Here is a 20114-nt window from a genome sequence, read left to right as displayed (position 1 = left end):
AAATGAAACTAACAAACAGGCCATCAAAACCAGAAAATATACCATAAACACACACACACACACGCAGAAAGGCATACATAACACAAAGCTTACACCACGCAATGCATATACAACTCATTACTTACTTTGGCAGTTGCCCACACGCAGTTGCTTCATGAGGACCGGCGGAATCCAAGGTGGCGCAGCCTCCTTCGCACCTCCGCGTATGCCCACATCTTGATGCAGTTAGGCACATGCGGGCCTATGGGCCCCAGGTGTCGGTCTATGACCTCCGTCAATATTCGCAGCTCCCGCCTGCAAAAGCTGGAGGATCTCATGATGGCAATGACTAATATTACAGTGTGCAAACTTTATATCAACTAGAATGCAGTCTGATTGGTTGGCCATTCAAAAATGGTGGATAAACACAGGACATTTGTTGATTTAATACATATATAACAACACAACACCTATCATACATCATGTGACTCACCTCATTCCACAGCTAGGATATGCCTGTGCGGCCAGTAGGGCACTCCCAACACTACGCATCTCCTTGTAAAAGTGTTTGAAATTGTGAGGGGTGCTTTTAAAGGGTGTGTTGGTCGCTAGTGCATTGAGCAGTGCACTGCGTGGGAGTGGCACACAGTAGTATGCACATACGCAGATTGCTATAATTAGCAACTCCAGATTTTTAAAAAATTGCAGTCATGGATTCTGAGGAGGCCAATGAGGACTGCATGATTGATATACATGAATTTCTGGACGAATTTGGTTTTGGAGTTGCTTCAGAAATTGAAGTAGTGGATACACTTCCAGATGAGGCTGAGAAAAGTGTGCCTGATCCCACACCAGATGATCCTCCTCCAGCACCTACAAACACATCACCTCCAAATGTGGCTGGCCCATCACATGGAACGATACAAGGTCAAGTTAAACCTTGTCGGGTTTCAGATACACTCATCCAGGTGGCACTAACCAGATTCACTTTTGGACATAAGATTCCTTTTCGTGAAAGGAAAAAGTCTGGGTGAAATTTACAAAGATCATCAATCGGAAGCACGCCACTCATTTTGAGTCCTATTTTCTTCGTAATAAGTAAGTATTTTCCTTACATTTTGTATTTTGGGTTATTGTTGAAATTGCAGATCCAACACTTTAATGGGCCAGGAGGTCCCTTCCCTGACATCTTGGCTTTGACCAGAAGCCAACATCTACTTTTGGGGGCCTTAGATAGGAGGATAGTGGTGGAGGCAAAAGTAGACCATCAGGAGCCTCCACAAGATGACCCACATGCTGAGTCTGGTAATTATTTGCATACACCTGGCTCTGTATCTGTTTTTTTTTTATTTACTTTATATTCATTTTTTTTGTCACTCATTTTTTAAGAAGTAACATGGCTGAAAGCCTTCAGATGGATGGGGTGATGGCACAACCTTCATCAATTATGCCTCCCCCATCCTCCTCTGCCACCCTTACTGAAGTCCTGGATGGGCTTAGGGTGGCAGTGTTAAGGCAAGCAGCAGCCATGGAGGCTGTCCAGGCCAGCATGTTGGAGCAAACCTCCTTTCTAAGGTCCATAAGCCAAGATGTCAGGGAGATCAAAGAACATTTGACTGGCCCAATAGAAGGTGAGGTGGACCAGTGCCCTGCTGTGGCTGGACCGAGCACCCAGCAGGGTCAATGACAGTCCACTCGGATCCGTAAATTCAGCTTACCGGAGTCGGCTGCAAAGAAGAAGAAATCCGATTGATGATCTTTAATTAATTTCAACCAGAACTTTCAAAATGTATGTCCAAAAATGTAATCTGGTTAGTGCCCCTAGAAGGCCCACAAGGAATATCTTGATTTTGCATTGCTCCATGTGTTGGGCCTGCCACGTTTTGAGGTGGTGGAGGAGGATCATCTGGTGGCGGCACAGGCACACTTTCCTCACCCTTCTTCAAACATAAAATATTTTGATAAAAATAGTATGGTAGAACAAATCCGGCCCTGGCCTGCAACAGTATTAGTTCCACAACCAAAAAAGCACTATCACTTTAAAAACCACAAAAAGAAAAAAAACATGTATTTGTGAACTTTAAAAATATAGGGACTATTGTTTGGGAATTTCAATTTCTTTGTGTTTGGTATCTTCTTTAATATCCAATCAACAAACAAAAATAGACAAAACAAACAAAAAACAACAACATATGTTAATTTACGCAACCACTTTGCTATTAAACAATGCAATGAGTAACACCTGTTACTCTATTAACTGACTGCAAACATTGGCAGAGGAAGAAACCATCGCCTGCACATGCAGTGCTTGTGGTAGACCCTGGGCTAACACAAGCACTGCGAGTAGTTCCATCGTAATGGATGCGAACTGACGTGTACAATGACGCAGCCTTTAAATTATCCACGCCCTTAAAACTCAGTTTTGACGGTCAGACACGCCTGCGTTCGCAGCACCACTCCCCTGTTCACAAGCACCTTCCCCTGTTACCACCCACAAACGGCACTATCTGTCACTCAGAGCAGCGACCTGATAGTGGCTTACGAGTGACCAAAATCAGATCGCACTGCGAATTATACGCATGCGCAGATGGGCGAAAATCGCTTAGAGCGAGCGATCGTGGTCTGAATGAGGTCCTTAGTTTCAATGGAAGAGCTTTACTGGTTTTTGTATCTTGCATTCCAATATCTTTAATTGTTTTCAATATTTTACTCTTTAGATTAAAAAGAAGCTGCCATCTTCTACTCTCTCAATTTGGATACCCAATTTATGGGGGGAATTCAATTAGGCACAAGATTTGCTACATGGAGAATACCTCCGGGTTTTCCCAGAACTATTCAATTAATTGTCATTTCCCCTGCTCAATAAAACATGGGTTAATGTGTGCAAAGTGCTGAAAACTATGGGTTTCCCCACACATTAAATGCAGAAGTCTTCATTTTAACGCTGCTTATTCCTTGCAGCTCCTGAGGCTGTGAGGAAAAGTCCACCCTGTGGGACTTAGGGCCTGATTCAGAGCCACTCGTTAGATACGATCCCTCGCACAATGTGTATGCAAATTGCTTAGGCAGTGCTACCACACAGCAATGCTATAGCACGACCAATATTTCTTAGAGAGTGATCACATAGTGTATGCAGGCACCCACCAGCCTGTTTTAAGACGCCCACTTGTGCACGTCATGTCTAGGAAGTGTATGCAACCATCGGTACATGGGATGCTATCGCAGTGCTTGAGAATGACCATACCCTGCCGCAAGCACTGCGAGCAATTCAGTATAAAAACAAGCCAGGTGATGTGTACTATGATGCTGTCTTATAATTATGCACACCTCTAAAACGCCGTTGAGATGCCTTTGCGTTTGCACCTCCACTCCCCCGTTTTTAATGGCCAGCCCCTATTGCCACCTACAAACGGCTTCCCGTCACTCACTCTGCTGGGCTGTCTATGAGCAGCGAGTGAATGCATTGTGAACTTTCTCTAAGGTATGCACATGCGCACATTGCATACTCACTGCATACCATTGACAGCAGCGAGAGTATGCATCTTAGCGAGCAAGGTTCCCACAACTATTTAAATCAGACAGAGCATTCACTTAGCTGCAGGGAAAACTTTGCGGCTAACTGAATTCCCCCTATGTGTTATGTTTCCAAGTTCTCTTGCCTTTAAATCCTAGTTTATGGATGTGGTATATTTGTTCAACATTCACAATGTCGACATTCATTATGTTGACATGGTCATAATGTCAACATTTTCATACTGTATTTATTGACCATGTCGACAATGTTATAATGTCAACATACTCTTCTTCCTGTAATTCTGTCCCTAACCCCAATGCTAACCTAAAACCTAACAACAACCCCAACATTAACCCTAACAGCAACACTAATGGTTACTCTGATCCTAATGACATTCTGACAATGTAAACATTTTGAAGGTGTCAATATTAATTAATATCAACATTTTAACCATGTTGACATCATCAATGTTGACCTGTAGACATTCTGACTGCATACCCTGATTCCCCCTCTCTTACTCTACCTCTTGGTGTCCTCAAAAGGTTTATTCTTGTTCTGTTATCTGTTCTTCCTTTACACCTTATTCCTCCAAAACCATTTACAGTATATGCCGATGACAGTCAAATCTACCCATGTTCTCCTGACCTCTGTCCCTTCTCCCTCTCTTGTGTCTACTGTCATCTCCTTCTAGATGTCCTGGCACTTCCTGAAACTTAACATGGCCAAGACGAACTCATTATTTCCCCCACTTGCACTGTACTTCCACTCGTTCCCTTCTCTTGGTTGATGACATCACCCACTCTTCTGTGCCCCATGCCCAATGCTTTAGTGTCATACTTGACTCTTCTCTGTCCTTCACTCTCCAAATTCAGGAGATCTCTCATTTTTGCCACTTCCAACTATATAGCACCTGCAAGATCTCACCCTTACACACTGTTTTATGTCACCAAATCTCCCATCTATGCAGTCATCCTCTCCCCTACCTAAACTACTGTAATCTCCTTATTTGTTGTCACCCTAATACTTTTCCTACATCAGTCTATCATTAATGCTGCTGCTCATCTCATTTTCCTCTTATGCCAGAAGAGTCAGCCTTACCAATCTGCAACCTACTTCACTGACTCCCAATCTCCCTCACAATCCAGTTCAAACTCCTCACCCTCACATGCAGTATGAAGCCTTTAATCACTACTCCCCCATAACATCTCCAACCTCCTCTCTGTCTCACACCAAATCTGGTCACCACCTCTTAAACCTCCTTCTAAGATTTCTCCAGCTGAGCCCACCTCCTCTGTAATTCAGTACCTCACCTAGTCATATTCTACCAGTTTTCCCAGCTTTAAACGCGCCCTAAAACACCATTTTACTAAAGCCCACCAGCTTTCCTCTTAACTCTTAGCTCACATCCTCCAGCCCCTTCCCTTTTGTGACTTAGGTCTTAGTAAGGGCTCTCTTTTCTCTTTTTTATCCCCTAGCACTATCCATTCCACCAGTGCTTCTTGTATTTTGTCCCATTTAGCGATTCTGATACTGCTTTGCATGTCCATTCAATGGGTATAGAACAATCCAAAGCTGTTTTGTCTTTCCCACCTGCCACTTACCACTGCCTGCTCTTACAAGCTATGACAAATTACCCTACCCTTGCCCCTATACTTGCCCTTCCCTGTCCTGTAATGTCTTAAATTCATGCAATGTACTTAGGTTAGCTGTTATATATTGTAATTACGCCATTTATTTGTTTCTATGTCTTCCCCATATACGCCTTATAAATAAAAGATAATAACACCTAGGGACTAAGTATAATTTACTTTATCTGTTAAAACTAAGGGCCTGATTCAGACCCACTCGCAAGCGGCTGTCCACTCGCAAGTGGGTCGATGTTGTGCACTGCGCATGCGCACGACGGCGGGAGCTCCGTCGTGCGCATGCGCCAGACGCGACGAGCGAAGTACTTTCCTTCGCTCGTTGTGTCTGATCAAAGGGGGCGTGCTGTCGATGTTGATTGACAGCACGCCCTTACCGTCAGAAGCCGGCCCACTGACATCACTAGTGATGTCAGTGGGAGTGATTTTGGCTCTGATAGAGCCAAAATCACTCCGGGCCTTGCGGTTGAAAAACTCAACCGCAGGCTCCGGCTCGCAGTGGCGATGGTCGCGATGGTCAAGACCATCGCGGCCATCAAACTGCACGCTCGTATAGGCTGTGGGTGGTGACCCACAGCTATACGAGCATCCAGGAGGACGCTCCATAATTATGGAGGGCGGCCCTCATTCTGAGCGTGCGCTCTGCTCAGAGCGTACGGCTCTGAATGAGGGCCTAAGTTACTAAATATTAACTAGTTGTAACCCCCCTTTACTCTCTAAAAGGGATACTGGGTTACTAACACCTTTGTTACTTCTAATGTACCCACCCTTAGTATTCCTCTAAGTGGTGTACATCCCCAATGTCAGTGCCTCCACCCAAATACTTATGGTTTAGGTCTACTTGGGAAAACCCAATGGTTAAAATATATAGTGTGGTGTAGATAATGTGTAATCACAATACAATACTGTGTCATTTCACTTCACATTTACCACCAATGTCTTTTCCTTCCATAGATTCCGCAGTGATGGATCTCCCACTGTAATCACTCCAGGTAAGTAAACATACAGATAGTTGGCTTGTCATATATTACTTTTATGAAGAACTTAAATGAAAGTTGTTCCCATACATAGGCATTCACTTTACATTTGACATAACATTAATGACAACACAGTAACAATATTATTACAATTTACAATGCTTATACTACTACCTTGAATATGGCACCTAATATCCTAAACTTCTAATCAATAAAGTATTACAGTCCTAAAGACTAAAGCTGGCCACACATCTAAAGATTATCTGTCCAACCAGCCAACTAGTTGACTGGTTGGAATGAAAATCTGGTAAGGTATGAAAGCAAATGACAATCAGCAATTTGCTCCCAAACGCCGGAAAATGAACAAAAACTGTTGTTTGAACAAATTGTTTAGATCAGACATTTAACAAACTTGTCTGACGACCATTTTCATCTGTTTTCTGGCATTTAGGAGCAAATTTCTGATCATCAGTTACCCCCATACGTTACCAGATTTTCATTCCAACCAGCCAACTAGTTGGCTGGTTGGACAGATAATCTTTAGATGTGTGGCCAGCTTTAGGATATAAATATTTCAAGTTCATAAATCACAGATACTGTCCCTGGTATTAGTCCAATGGTCCTTTAACCTAGTTATTGGACTTCCTCTTGATGCAAGTGAAGTTATGGTTGTACCACAAATTAGTATTTGTATATTCCAGGTTAAAATAGAGTAACGTTCATGCAAGTATCTATGCTGATGCCTGGCAGAAAAATAAACTTTTACAATGTCAGTATATAATAACCTGTGGGATTATTCATGTAAAAGTCAGAGAACAAGGCTGTGTGCCTGTATAAGATTTGAACTCCTCTTGTGGCTGTAGAATTTACTTGGAAACTTTGTTATAGTCTGCTAAAGTAATGAGCAATTACTCTCCTAAATATCCACTTGTTACACTGTAGCTTTTGCTGTTCCCAATATACTGTAGTAATACTCAATAGGTAGTTATAGTGTAACTGTCTCTGAGATTCCTCTTGCTAAGTTTGTTAATTGCTCCTCTTAGACAAATGTCTATGAAATTATACAGCTGTGGTAGAACCACTGTAAAGAGCACCACTAGTAGATAAATCCTCTAGTGTTCCTTATGATCCTGGGATATAAGCCTCTGTCCCTATAGAGCCTCTTTGCTGCCACTAGGGATATCTGTGTCTGTGTGAGTGCCAGGTATTAATTACTCACAGCCCGACCAGCACTGCTGATGCCATCCATCTGACACTGGATCTGCCTCGCTTCTCAGTCTCTGGCTCTCACTGGCTGCAAGACGGACCGGCTCCCAATCAGCGGCACATAGCAGTGGTGACTGATGGCCCTGCAGCCGCTGAGCTCATAGCTGTGCGCCAACTCAACTTGCAACAAGCGCCGCCGGGCAGCAGCACTACCGCCTCCTCCAGCAGGGAACGCCCTCATCAGCGCGGGTCCCTCCACTCTTCTCCGCCGCCGGGACCACCTGCTGCAACGCCGCCTCTCCTGCCAGACAGGGTGAGTACCACTGTCTCACCTTCTTCCCCAGCTCCGGCTGGGCTCCCTCTCCGGCTCTGCCCCCCTGCATCCGGCAGCTCATCGCCGCTCACTGGCTGCCCGGGTCACAGGAGGGTAGGCACTGGAGGGAGGGATCAGCAAACTGCCTATCAGCTGCTGCTAACAGCTGTTATATATCCTCCCTCTCACCGGATCCTCTTTTCCTGACAGGAACCAATTCACTCCCACCTATATTACTCCGCTCCTTTTCCTTCAGTGCATCCAACACACTGTAGAACATCCTCACCACAGAGATAAAAAAGAACCAAATAAATTGATATGTTAATACATTAAATACATATATCATGAATTGTGACTATACATATATATATTTTACCTCATAAATTGTACATTTATAAATATTACATAGATTTATAAGTACAGTTCTTATTTTAACCCTTAACCAGGGTTACATAGTTATAGCTTGAAGTATAAAACTATCTAGTAACTATTGGTTTACTGATATAATAGCCACTGTCTGAACAATAATAACTACATATTAACAATTTGTTAATTTAAATAACTTAAATACAACAAGGAAAAAGAAAAAGAGGTAGTATATCGGTGCACAAGTCGATTGGTTACAAATTACTTAAAACATAACTTTTATTAGATATGTATTATAATATATATCACCCCTCTAGGGAAATAAAGCGGCGAAGTATTAAAATATATAGAGAAAGAAGAAATTAGAATTAAAATTAAACTGAGGGTCTTCTCTTTAATGGGTTTATCAACTATCTCATCTGTGATCGGATATAGTTTAAATTATACGTCTGTTATTGATCCATATCTTGGATCTCCTATGTAACCAATCGACTTGTGCACCGATATACTACCTCTTTTTCTTTTTCCTTGTTGTATCTATGTATAACGGTAGTTGGTAGCACACCTCCCATATATACATTTATGGATAATAAATAATGATTGTATGTTTATAGGGTGGTTGTCGAATAGAATTTGTGTGGTGTTCTACATTTTTTATATGCAATTTAAATAACTTGTCTGATATAATACAGAACAAAAGGATTTTGTGCACGTGACTAAAGTCAGAGTTTTGCTATAGTTAACCAGTACACAAGGAGGTAAACATTGCAAATTACAAGGGTAATTCTATTTGTGTTGGTGGATTATAAAATGCATGCAGCTTGATGTACTCAACACAAACCTATATAAAAGACTATTGGACACTACCGTAATTACAAATATTACATTTGCTCAGAGAAATCACCAAGTAAGAGTTATTCTACCTATCAGCTTTCACTACTATGGCCCTGATTCAAAGGTGGATGGAATGCCGATGTTTACACAGTTCGAGTGATTATTGGTAATCTGCGCATGAATCTGAGTTGCACTATGCATGCACCAAGCTTCATTACCGATGTCGCTCGCTGTGAGGATTTATTCACAAAGTGATTGATTCCTGTCTGGGAAAGTTACAGGTGTTACAGGGCTGCCATCACCTGGATGAGATGATGGGAGAAAGTCACTTGAGACCTGCCCACCACTCTAGTGGAGACTGGACGGAGCCAGTGTAAAAAAAAATGCTTGTGCTAAGCTGTTCTGCATTTGATAGGGCACATGACCATGCAGTGTCTGGCTCAAGTTGAGTTTTGACAAGGTCATACAGGTTCCTTAAGTAGTTACAGTTGAGGTGGAACATCTGTATGACCTCGCCATCAGACACTGTATTGAGATTTAACCACACACAGTAAAATCTAGGCCTGTGTAAGCTCTACGGTACCTCAATAAACTGCTGACCCTCCTCTGTTTCTGCCTCCTGGGCCCTTTCAGTCAGGTGTTGTAGTATGGAGTATCTAAGGTAAGTGATGAGCAGAGAGCAAATGCCTGCTTCTTCCATATTTCCTACAGCCATATTGCTGCGGGTGAATTAGTCCCTTATTATTTGCATCATGATGAAGCTTGGATGAATAGGAACACTTTTGACAGACCAACCCACCACTCATTTGGTAGTCTATTTATTTTGACTATTCAGGTGCAATTTTTCAGTGGGTTCTATAGTTTTTGCAAACACAATGGTTGCTTAATCTGGGATTTAAGTATTGCTGTCTATATAAATTAATCAATGGTTGGTTGGCTGTTCTAATGCCGTCTATTAGCATCTAAATTTGGGTTTTCATGTGATTTTTTGTCAGAATTGTCTTTAGTAAATCTCCAGATTGCAATATTGAAGGAAAATCTCATAAAAATCGAAAACCAATGCTTACTTAATTTGCCGCTTAGTCTTTTCCATGGCTCGCAGGGAACCCTGTTTTCTTTCTAAACTAAACTAACCACCATTCACATAGCAACATAGTATTAGTATAGCATGGTTTTTCATTACACAGCAAGCATATGCCCAAGTACGTTTTGCTGCAAAAAAATAAATCTGTTTTATTTTTTTGCAACATCTAATATACAAAGTTGCTGCAGGATTTATGTAGAGAATCTATGTGTAGTAAATAATTTCATAAGCCTATCTGAAAATTATATAGAGCTGGGTTATCTTTACAGCTGAATACAGTTGACAAGCATATTATTTATTACTGCATTCTTATATTTGATTTATCAGCATTATTGTATTTGAATTCTTGCATTAAATAAATCAATATGAGAAATGTTCAATTTCTATGTCTATAATGACCCATTTTGTATGAACAAATGAAACTGTGCACAAATATTTGATCCCCAACACAAGGGATTTATTTGTGATACTTGTAGGATCTATGGAGTAGATGTATTATGTGTAGATGGGGAAGAATTAGTATCAGCGGGGTTGGGCGTTAAATAACAAAGGCGATATGTGCCCTGTCATGAGTGGCGTTGCTATCTACAAGACAGCAGTGCCGATAAACTGGTCTATGTTTGAACAGTTAGTGGCACTGACCATTCTGACAGCTGCAGCTATTGATATCGACAGCTGCAGCTGTCATTGCCCTATCACCAGAGCAGGGACAGCACTATCCCTGCGGCCGCAGCTGCCGGCTCCAGGGGCTGCATGCATGATCTTGCGATGCTTGCGAGATTCCATGCATGCCCAGGGCAGAAGTGAGACACAGCGCATCAGCACTAGGCTGATGCGCTATGTGCTCTGGCAGGGATCGCCGGAGGGGGAAGTTTTCAGTCCCCCACTCCAGCAGATGAGATGTTAATACATCTCATCCTTAGTGCGTTCTGCTTCGCCTCGATAAAGAGGCGAAGCAGGTAGAGTTATAGCGGCATGATCTGTGCCGCTATAATACAACTCCCAATATGTGTTGTGAATAACTATATTAGCTTAACCGTTAAAATACAGAGCCCAATTATTTATAAGGCCAAATAAGAATAACAGGCAGAAGTACTGTGCAAAAAGTGTTAATAGTTTATTTTTATCAATTAACAAAATGCAAAGTGAATGAACAGAAGAGAAATCTAAATCAAACCAATATTTGGTGTGACCGCTCTTTGCCTTCAAAACAGCATCTCTCTCTTCTAGGTACACTTCGACAAAGTCAGGGATATTGTAGGATTATTGTCAGGTGTATGATTAACCAATCATACCAAACAGGTGATAATGATCATCATTTTCATATGTATGTTACAACACAGTTACTAACTGAAACAGAAACAGCTGTGTAGGAGGCTTAAAACTGGGCGAGGAACAGCCAATCTCTGCTACAAAGTTGAGTTTGTGGGATTTTGTCAGGACTGATGGTGTCCTCAATGCTGAGAAATACAGGCAGGTACATATCCATCATGCAATACCATTAGGGAGGATTCTGATTGGCTCCAAATTTATTCTGCAGCAGGACAACGACCCCAAACATACAGCCACTGTCATTAAGAACTATCTTCAGCTTAGAGAAGAACAAGGAGTCCTGGAAGTGATGATATGGCCCCTACAGAGCCCTAATCGCAACATTGTTGAGTCTGTCTGGGATTACATGAAGAGACAGAAGGATTTGCGCAAGCCTTTATCCACGGAAGATCTGTGGTTAGTTCTCCAAGATGTTTGGAACTACCTACCTGCCAAGTTCCTTCAAAAACTGTAAGCAAGTGTACATAGAAGAATTGATGCTGTTTTGAAGGTCACACCAAATATTGATTTGATTTAGATTTATCTTCTGTTCATTCAGTTTGCATTTTGTTAATTGATAAAAATAAACTATTAACACCTCTATTTTTTAAAGCATTCTTACTTTGAAGCATTTTCTCCACACCGGCCTAAAACTATTGCACAGTACTATATATTTGGATCTATGTGTAGTGTATAACTAAATTACCCTATCCGCTAATCATATAGAACCAAATCTAGATAACAGACACATATTTATAACTACATGTATACATATACTTGGATCTATGTGTAATGTGTAATGAAAAACTATATTAGCCTATCAGTTAAATATATATAGCCAATTATTTATATGGCTAAATACAGATGACAGGAACATCTATTGTATTGGGATCTGTGCACGAAATACTATTGGTTTAAAATCTCTAATTCAGACATCTCAATAATGCTCATATACAGGTATTTGACCCTTAAAAATACAGATTGTTCTGTGATTTGAAATGGATACCAATATTATTTATTCTTGTAGGAATTCCTACTTTCCATTTTGATTTAAAATATGGCCTATTCAGGTATATAAAGACACACATCTGAAAGAAATAAGATAAAAATAAATACACAGTGGTACACTTTTGTTTTAATCATAAATATATTTTTCTTTATTCACACTGTTTCTCACAAATTTATGTTCTTGTCTATCTTTTAATATATAATATATATTTTGTATGAAAGATAATAAAAAGTTTTAAATATTTTAATCTGGCTGCCATTCTAGGACTTCTTTTTCTTCTTTTTCCTCTGTAATTTTCTAATGGTAAACCTGACAGGTGAATCCAGGTTATTAAGATATATAACCATTTTCAATTTGGATTCAATGTCACCAGACCAAAGCAAACATGTGTCCTCAATACAATGCTTGTAATAAGCGATACTATCTCCAAACATTGGAAGAACATATTCTTGTTCATATTTCTCTGTGTATAGATTAGTATATGCTGGGGCAATGTTAATCCCCATTGCTGTCCCCAAGGTTTGCAGATAGTGTTGGTCACCAAAAGTATAATGGTTACATGTAAGTGTCCTCACCATTAAGTTGTTCAAAAACTCAATTGGAGGATTACCTTGATGGTGGCTTATCAGGGAACTTTTGATGGCTTGAATACCAGAATCATGTGGGATTACCATAGGACATATCCATTGTAACCAATAAATTTGCCTCAGAATCTACAGCAAGATCTTTTAGATGCTGGATGAAATCTCCAGTGTCCTTAATATAACTTTGTATGCGTTTAACACAAAGGGCCGTATTCAATTCCAGGCGAAAAGTCCAGTTTTTTTCGCATGCCGGATTTTTGATCACTTCATGTGTTTTAGCTGCGGAAACTATATTGTGTATGCCCCCACTATTTGCCATATTCAACTCCAAAGGAAGCAAAAACACATCCTGGCGAAACTGAAACATGCGAAAAGTGCTGTCAGTTTTGGTGAATTCAGCCTGACACCCCCCAAAAGATGCACTAACATTAAGGATCAGTATAGATGTTCCCGATTAGCCCCCCTGGAGCTATTTGGGCAACTTAAGTGCTTTCAATTGCCTCTATATAGCATACCTCCCAACATTTAGTGAAGCCCACTTGGGACATCTGCGTGCCGAAGGCATGCGCTCCTGAAAAGGGGGCGTGGTCTATGTATAAAGGGGCATGGCCTGGCAACACAGCCCATTTTCATCACTATGGGGCGTGCCCAGCCTCCGCGAGATGCTGGGCTTCCCCCCCATGCAGTGAATAGATGCTGTGCACATGTGCACAGCATCTATTCATGCTCTGCACACAAGCTACTCTGCTATGCAGAGGAGCGGTGTATGCTTCCCCCAACTTCCCCCCCACCGTGGGACACTGCGGCCTGCAGGTGGGACAGCGGAACAGTCCCAAAAAAATGGGACTGTCCCGCTGAATGTTGGGAGGTATGATATAGCGTCTTTACACAAGTGGTGAAGAATAGCTTTTAGCAGGGTTATTTTGAGAAAATAACTAGTTCCAAAAAATTTGGGGTACATGAAAATGTGTGCTTGCATATTTTAAAGTTTCTAAAGTTTTAAAAAACATTAAATATCCACCTGGCGCAAGCACCTGCAAACTTAAAAACACCTGGGCATACTTGGGGACCCCCTGGAGTCTATTTTGCTAGTTTTTAAGTTTGTCCCCCAACTTTGGACTTTTTCACCCCCCCAAATGAAAGTAGTTTTTTGGGGTGATCTAAAGTATTTTTTTTTACTTTTTTATGCAATTTACCTTTGGGGGACTGTCCCAAGGGTGCAGGGGGGTTTTCTGAAGTTTGCACCCCAAAACCCCAGTTCTGCACTTTTTTCGACTGCTATTCATAGTCGAATCTTTTTCGTCTATTCCTATGCATTGACTTTCCGCATTGGCGAAAAGTCTTTGGAACTGAATATGGGGATAAGTTTCCGAAGGCGAAATTACGGTATCTGGACTTATTGCGGCTAATTGAATACGGCCCATAGTTGTAAATGAGTATCCAATAATCTGGCTACAGATTGGAATAAAGAATCATTAGCTTTTTCCTGTTTTTCACTTTTTTCCTCTTATTTTTCCTTTTTTATAGTTTTGTGATATTATGCGATTTGTGACATGTACTATATGTATATTTAATAATATACAAATAAAGAAAAAAACCTAGCGCCAATAGAATAGAAAAATCTGACAATAATTCAGCAGTCAAATAAGGTTATGTCAACCTTATTAATTGGAGTAGAGCAAAGAGAAAGACTGCGCTCTAGAGTCTATGCCGGGACATCAGTTCAAAACATACAATAGAATAAAAACAGCATTTTATTGTAATAAGGCTATACGCCAATTCAAAAATTGTATACACAATAAATTACATGCAAGAGAGTTGATCAGACTCTCAGTATTAAGACAATAAATATATACACGAATGACACAAAGAGGTATAGTTAACCAATCTATATTGGAGTGTACCAATATAGAAACACTGAAAATGATGATACTAGTGACCCTGGAGATCCTTAGTAGTGAGAAAGGTCTCGTATATAAATGACCAGATAAGGTATGTCCAACCTTCTAAGGAAAGTCTCGTATAGAATTCAATATAGGGAGTATATCAAAGTAATAATAAAGATTCTTTCTCCTGAAGGTACTTTCTCAATATCTCAATGCTGTATATATCGCAGCTGATTGAAACACATTTATAATAAAAATATCAACATTCAGCCTCCTCCAACATATATATATATATATATATATATACACACGGCTGTGTCTCTGTAAGCACAGCAATAGCCGTGGGGATGTAGAACTAGAGCCGTAGGTAGCAGGATAAGTTAATATAGGCCAGGTATGTACCATCGACGTGAGGTGATACCAGCTACCAGCCCACTCCAGAGTATGCCAAATACCTCATAGCAAATTCTCAGCAGCCGGGACACTGTAAGGTGAAAGACGTGAATGATGTTTTACACCTGTAGATGTTGCGCCAGATGACATCCGTCTCAGTGCGGCGCTGATGCAGACAATGCCAGACCGTGAGGTCCCTCGGCTCTAAATAGCAGCCGGGTGATGGTCGTGTCAGTGAAGTAGCGGTCATACAATGAATACGGAGGTGAGCAGGAGGTGAGCGTCCCAGCGGCTCAGTTAGTAGATACAATCTCCGCTATTTAAGCAGTAGGACTCCCGATGGACCGGAGGTTGGTCAGAGTAACAGTTGCCAGCTTGTCTTTTTGGAGGCGTGCAGACGGACGCTGAATGTAGATAGCAGGTAAGGTCTCCAGGCACCGACAGGGAATGACAACGTGTTTCGGCTACTACTGTAGCCTTTTTCAAGTCAAGTGTTCCCCAGTGTCCATAACATGGTATAAATAGCCCTAGAACACAGCTAATTGATTAGTTAATTAGTTCAGTCTGGTCTGTTTTGTCCATAGAGCTCATTAAGAGTTCAATTCTGCAGGTTTGTAGTTACTCCCAGTGGATCTCATACTATCATTAGCAGCTTCTAAAGAACTCAGGTAAAAATTAACCATTAAACCACAAACCGACTAATATGTAGTTCTACTATACCAATAGTTAATACAATATTATAATATTGAATTGATATAAACGTATATATACACATATACATATGTATATATATATGTACATACATATACACACATAAAGATAAATTATAATTATTAAATAAATATTAAAAAATATATCGCTACATAAAAAGATAATATAGAAATTATATATTTTAATAATAATATTATATAGTATTAAAGTTGATCTGATGTCCCGGCATAAATATGACTTGAAGAATCTAGGTATTAATAATAAAAAACTTATATAAATAAATAGTGATAATAATGATAATAATAATAATAATCATAATAATAAAAATAGAATCAATAATTAAGATAATTAGAACTAATACAATATAAACCTATTAAAGAAAATAAATAAAATAAAACAAAATAGAATAAATAGCAAGAGAGGAAAGATCCTTGGACGGATGTCAAAGAAGAATAATTAAATAGGAATAACTCAATCCTAAAATCAACCTGACCCAAACGAACGTATATAAATTAATACATACATACATACACACATACATGTAAAAACATATATGTGCGTGTATGAATACATGGATAAATACCAATAGGCAAGTTGGACAGATGATAGCCCACTCATACACAAACAAGGTCTAGTAAATAGACCAAGAACAAATGAACCAAAAACAAGTGGGGAAGGGGGTGGGGGGTAGGCCATGGTCGCTTGGTTGACCAGACAGTACATAGAAAGCAGCTACGGTCTAACCCGCACCCACATATAGAACATGTATACATATATATAGATGCATGTACATACACAAACACATAAACATACTAATCAGAAAATTCAAGTGCTTCGTTGATGCCATCTGGAGAAAGTGTTTGAAGTCTGAAAATCCACTTGGATTCAGCTTCACATAGTCTTTTGAATCTATCACCACCCCTATTGGTAATTCCTATGTGTTCTATCCCCGCAATCTTGAGACAGGCTGGATTATTCTGATGGACCTCAGAAAAATGTCTGGAAACACTATGTGTCACCAAACCTTTAATGACATTAAGTCTATGTTCACTAAACCGTTCTTTGAGAGCCCTAGTTGTTCGGCCTACATATTGTAAAGAGCAAGCACAACTAAGTGCATATATAATATAGCTAGATTCACAATTAATGTGACTAGTAATATCAAATTTAATATCTGTTATGGCTGATACAATTTGCTTATTTTTATTAATATGTTTACACGTAAGACATCTCATACGGTTGCAGGGAAAACATCCATTTGGTCTCAACGGAAGCCAAGTATTAATATGTATATTCTCTTTGATATTTCTAGAAAAAGTACTTAGAGCTAAAAAACTTTTTAAATTCCTATTCTTTTTAAAAATGACAGTGGGTTTTGAGGCAATATTGGATGAGAGAACTGAGTCACACAATAATATTTTATAATTTTTATTAATGATTGACTTAATTTTATTTGATTTATTATTGAATTGAGATATAAAGGCCAAAGGAACATCTTTCTTCATAGATTTAGTGTTAGTTTCTAAGGGTAGAGAGATATCGGCTATATTGTCCAAGGTATTAGTTGGTACAATAGTATTATTAGCATAAGGCCCAGTCTCCTTCAACCTAGACTTATGGGTCATTTCAGCATGAGTTTTAGCATTCTCCACTAGTTCAAGAGGATAACCTCTCATCACAAAATTTTCAGTTAATTTGTCGGCATGAAGATGAAAATCCTCATCTCTCGTACAGTTACGTCTAACTCTCCCCATTTGACTCTTAGGAATATTATCAATCCATGGATGATAATGTCCACTCTGGTAATGAAGATAAGAGCTCAAGTCTACTGGTTTAGTATAGAGAGTAGAGATGATTTTATCATCTGCAACCGACAACGTGACGTCTAGGAAATCAATGGAAGTATGACTATTTATTTAATAATTATAATTTATCTTTATGTGTGTATATGTATGTACATATATATATATACATATGTATATGTGTATATATACGTTTATATCAATTCAATATTATAATATTGTATTAACTATTGGTATAGTAGAACTACATATTAGTCGGTTTGTGGTTTAATGGTTAATTTTTACCTGAGTTCTTTAGAAGCTGCTAATGATAGTATGAGATCCACTGGGAGTAACTACAAACCTGCAGAATTGAACTCTTAATGAGCTCTATGGACAAAACAGACCAGACTGAACTAATTAACTAATCAATTAGCTGTGTTCTAGGGCTATTTATACCATGTAATGGACACTGGGGAACACTTGACTTGAAAAAGGCTACAGTAGTAGCCGAAACGCGTTGTCATTCCCTGTCGGTGCCTGGAGACCTTACCTGCTATCTACATTCAGCGTCCGTCTGCACGCCTCCAAAAAGACAAGCTGGCAACTGTTACTCTGACCAACCTGCGGTCCATCGGGAGTCCTACTGCTTAAATAGCGGAGATTGTATCTACTAACTGAGCCGCTGGGACGCTCACCTCCTGCTCACCTCCGTATTCATTGTATGACCGCTACTTCACTGACACGACCATCACCTGGCTGCTATTTAGAGCCGAGGGACCTCACGGTCTGGCATTGTCTGCATCAGCGCCGCACTGAGACGGATGTCATCTGGCGCAACATCTACAGGTGTAAAACATCATTCACGTCTTTCACCTTACAGTGTCCCGGCTGCTGAGAATTTGCTATGAGGTATTTGGCATACTCTGGAGTGGGCTGGTAGCTGGTATCACCTCACGTCGATGGTACATACCTGGCCGATATTAACTTATCCTGCTACCTACGGCTCTAGTTCTACATCCCCACGGCTATTGCTGTGCTTACAGAGACACAGCCGTGTGTATATATATATATATATATATATATATGTTGGAGGAGGCTGAATGTTGATATTTTTATTATAAATGTGTTTCAATCAGCTGCGATATATACAGCATTGAGATATTGAGAAAGTACCTTCAGGAGAAAGAATCTTTATTATTACTTTGATATACTCCCTATATTGAATTCTATACGAGACTTTCCTTAGAAGGTTGGACATACCTTATCTGGTCATTTATATACGAGACCTTTCTCACTACTAAGGATCTCCAGGGTCACTAGTATCATCATTTTCAGTGTTTCTATATTGGTACACTCCAATATAGATTGGTTAACTATACCTCTTTGTGTCATTCGTGTATATATTTATTGTCTTAATACTGAGAGTCTGATCAACTCTCTTGCATGTAATTTATTGTGTATACAATTTTTGAATTGGCGTATAGCCTTATTACAATAAAATGCTGTTTTTATTCTATTGTATGTTTTGAACTGATGTCCTGGCATAGACTCTAGAGCGCATTTAATAATATACAACAAAATTGTAAAAATGTTTAAATATTTAGAGAAGTGTATATTTATGATTGATTGTATAGAGGCTATATCAGTGTATATTTTATACTTGTATAATGCACACTCTCCACTATCTAATATGTACTACTGTATATAGTAAAAAAAATATTCATAAAAATAATTAAAAAATAACACTTTCGCCATACCAACCCTTACCAATTACTATCAGTCAGACAAAAATGTCAAAAATAAAATTAAGATGGAAGAGTGGAGGACAAAAGAGCAAAAAGGTGTCCATGGCCCCAAAAGGGATATTTAATCTCTCTTCCAAACAATTTAGTGAGTCTCAAACAAAACTTTTAAGCAAAGGTTTCAGTATCGCATCATCTACAGAGGCAAATATTTTTTATCTATTTGTTGAATTGAACTGGTTTACCTGAACATTATGTAAAAATAACATTTTCAAAGAAAAAATCAATAGAGATTGTTGAAGCTATTAGTAAATTCGTTTTAGAAGAAAATTATCATGCAGCGATTTCTAATCTAAAGGAATTATTTCTGGAAAGTAATATAATTTCTTCCCAACCCACCTGTATGTCAATGTATGATTTTACAGAAAAACAATTACTGACAAGATCAAATATTCAAATTTTTCCCTTATTAGAGAAGGATCCTTCTGTGTATTTTTCTTTTATCAAACTACACTAGAGCATCGTAAAGATATCTGTCATAGTAAAACCAAGTATAAAAATAGCAATATCTCATCAGATGAACAGAAAGCTATATGTGAGTTAAAATCAGATCCCACAATTATCATAAAAGCAGCTGATAAGGGGGGTTGGGTGGTATTACAGAATCTTTCAGATTATAAATGTAAGGCATATCGCCAATTACATAATACTACTTTCTATACTAAACTTGACCATAACCACATCCCTATTTATCAAAAAAACACAAAAAAGTATTTTA

The sequence above is a fragment of the Taudactylus pleione genome, unplaced genomic scaffold (genome assembly GCF_031769625.1).
Source record: "Taudactylus pleione unplaced genomic scaffold, aTauple2 ptg001327l, whole genome shotgun sequence".
Taxonomy (NCBI): Eukaryota; Metazoa; Chordata; class Amphibia; order Anura; family Myobatrachidae; genus Taudactylus; species Taudactylus pleione.
Note: the sequence above shows the minus strand (reverse complement) of the source record.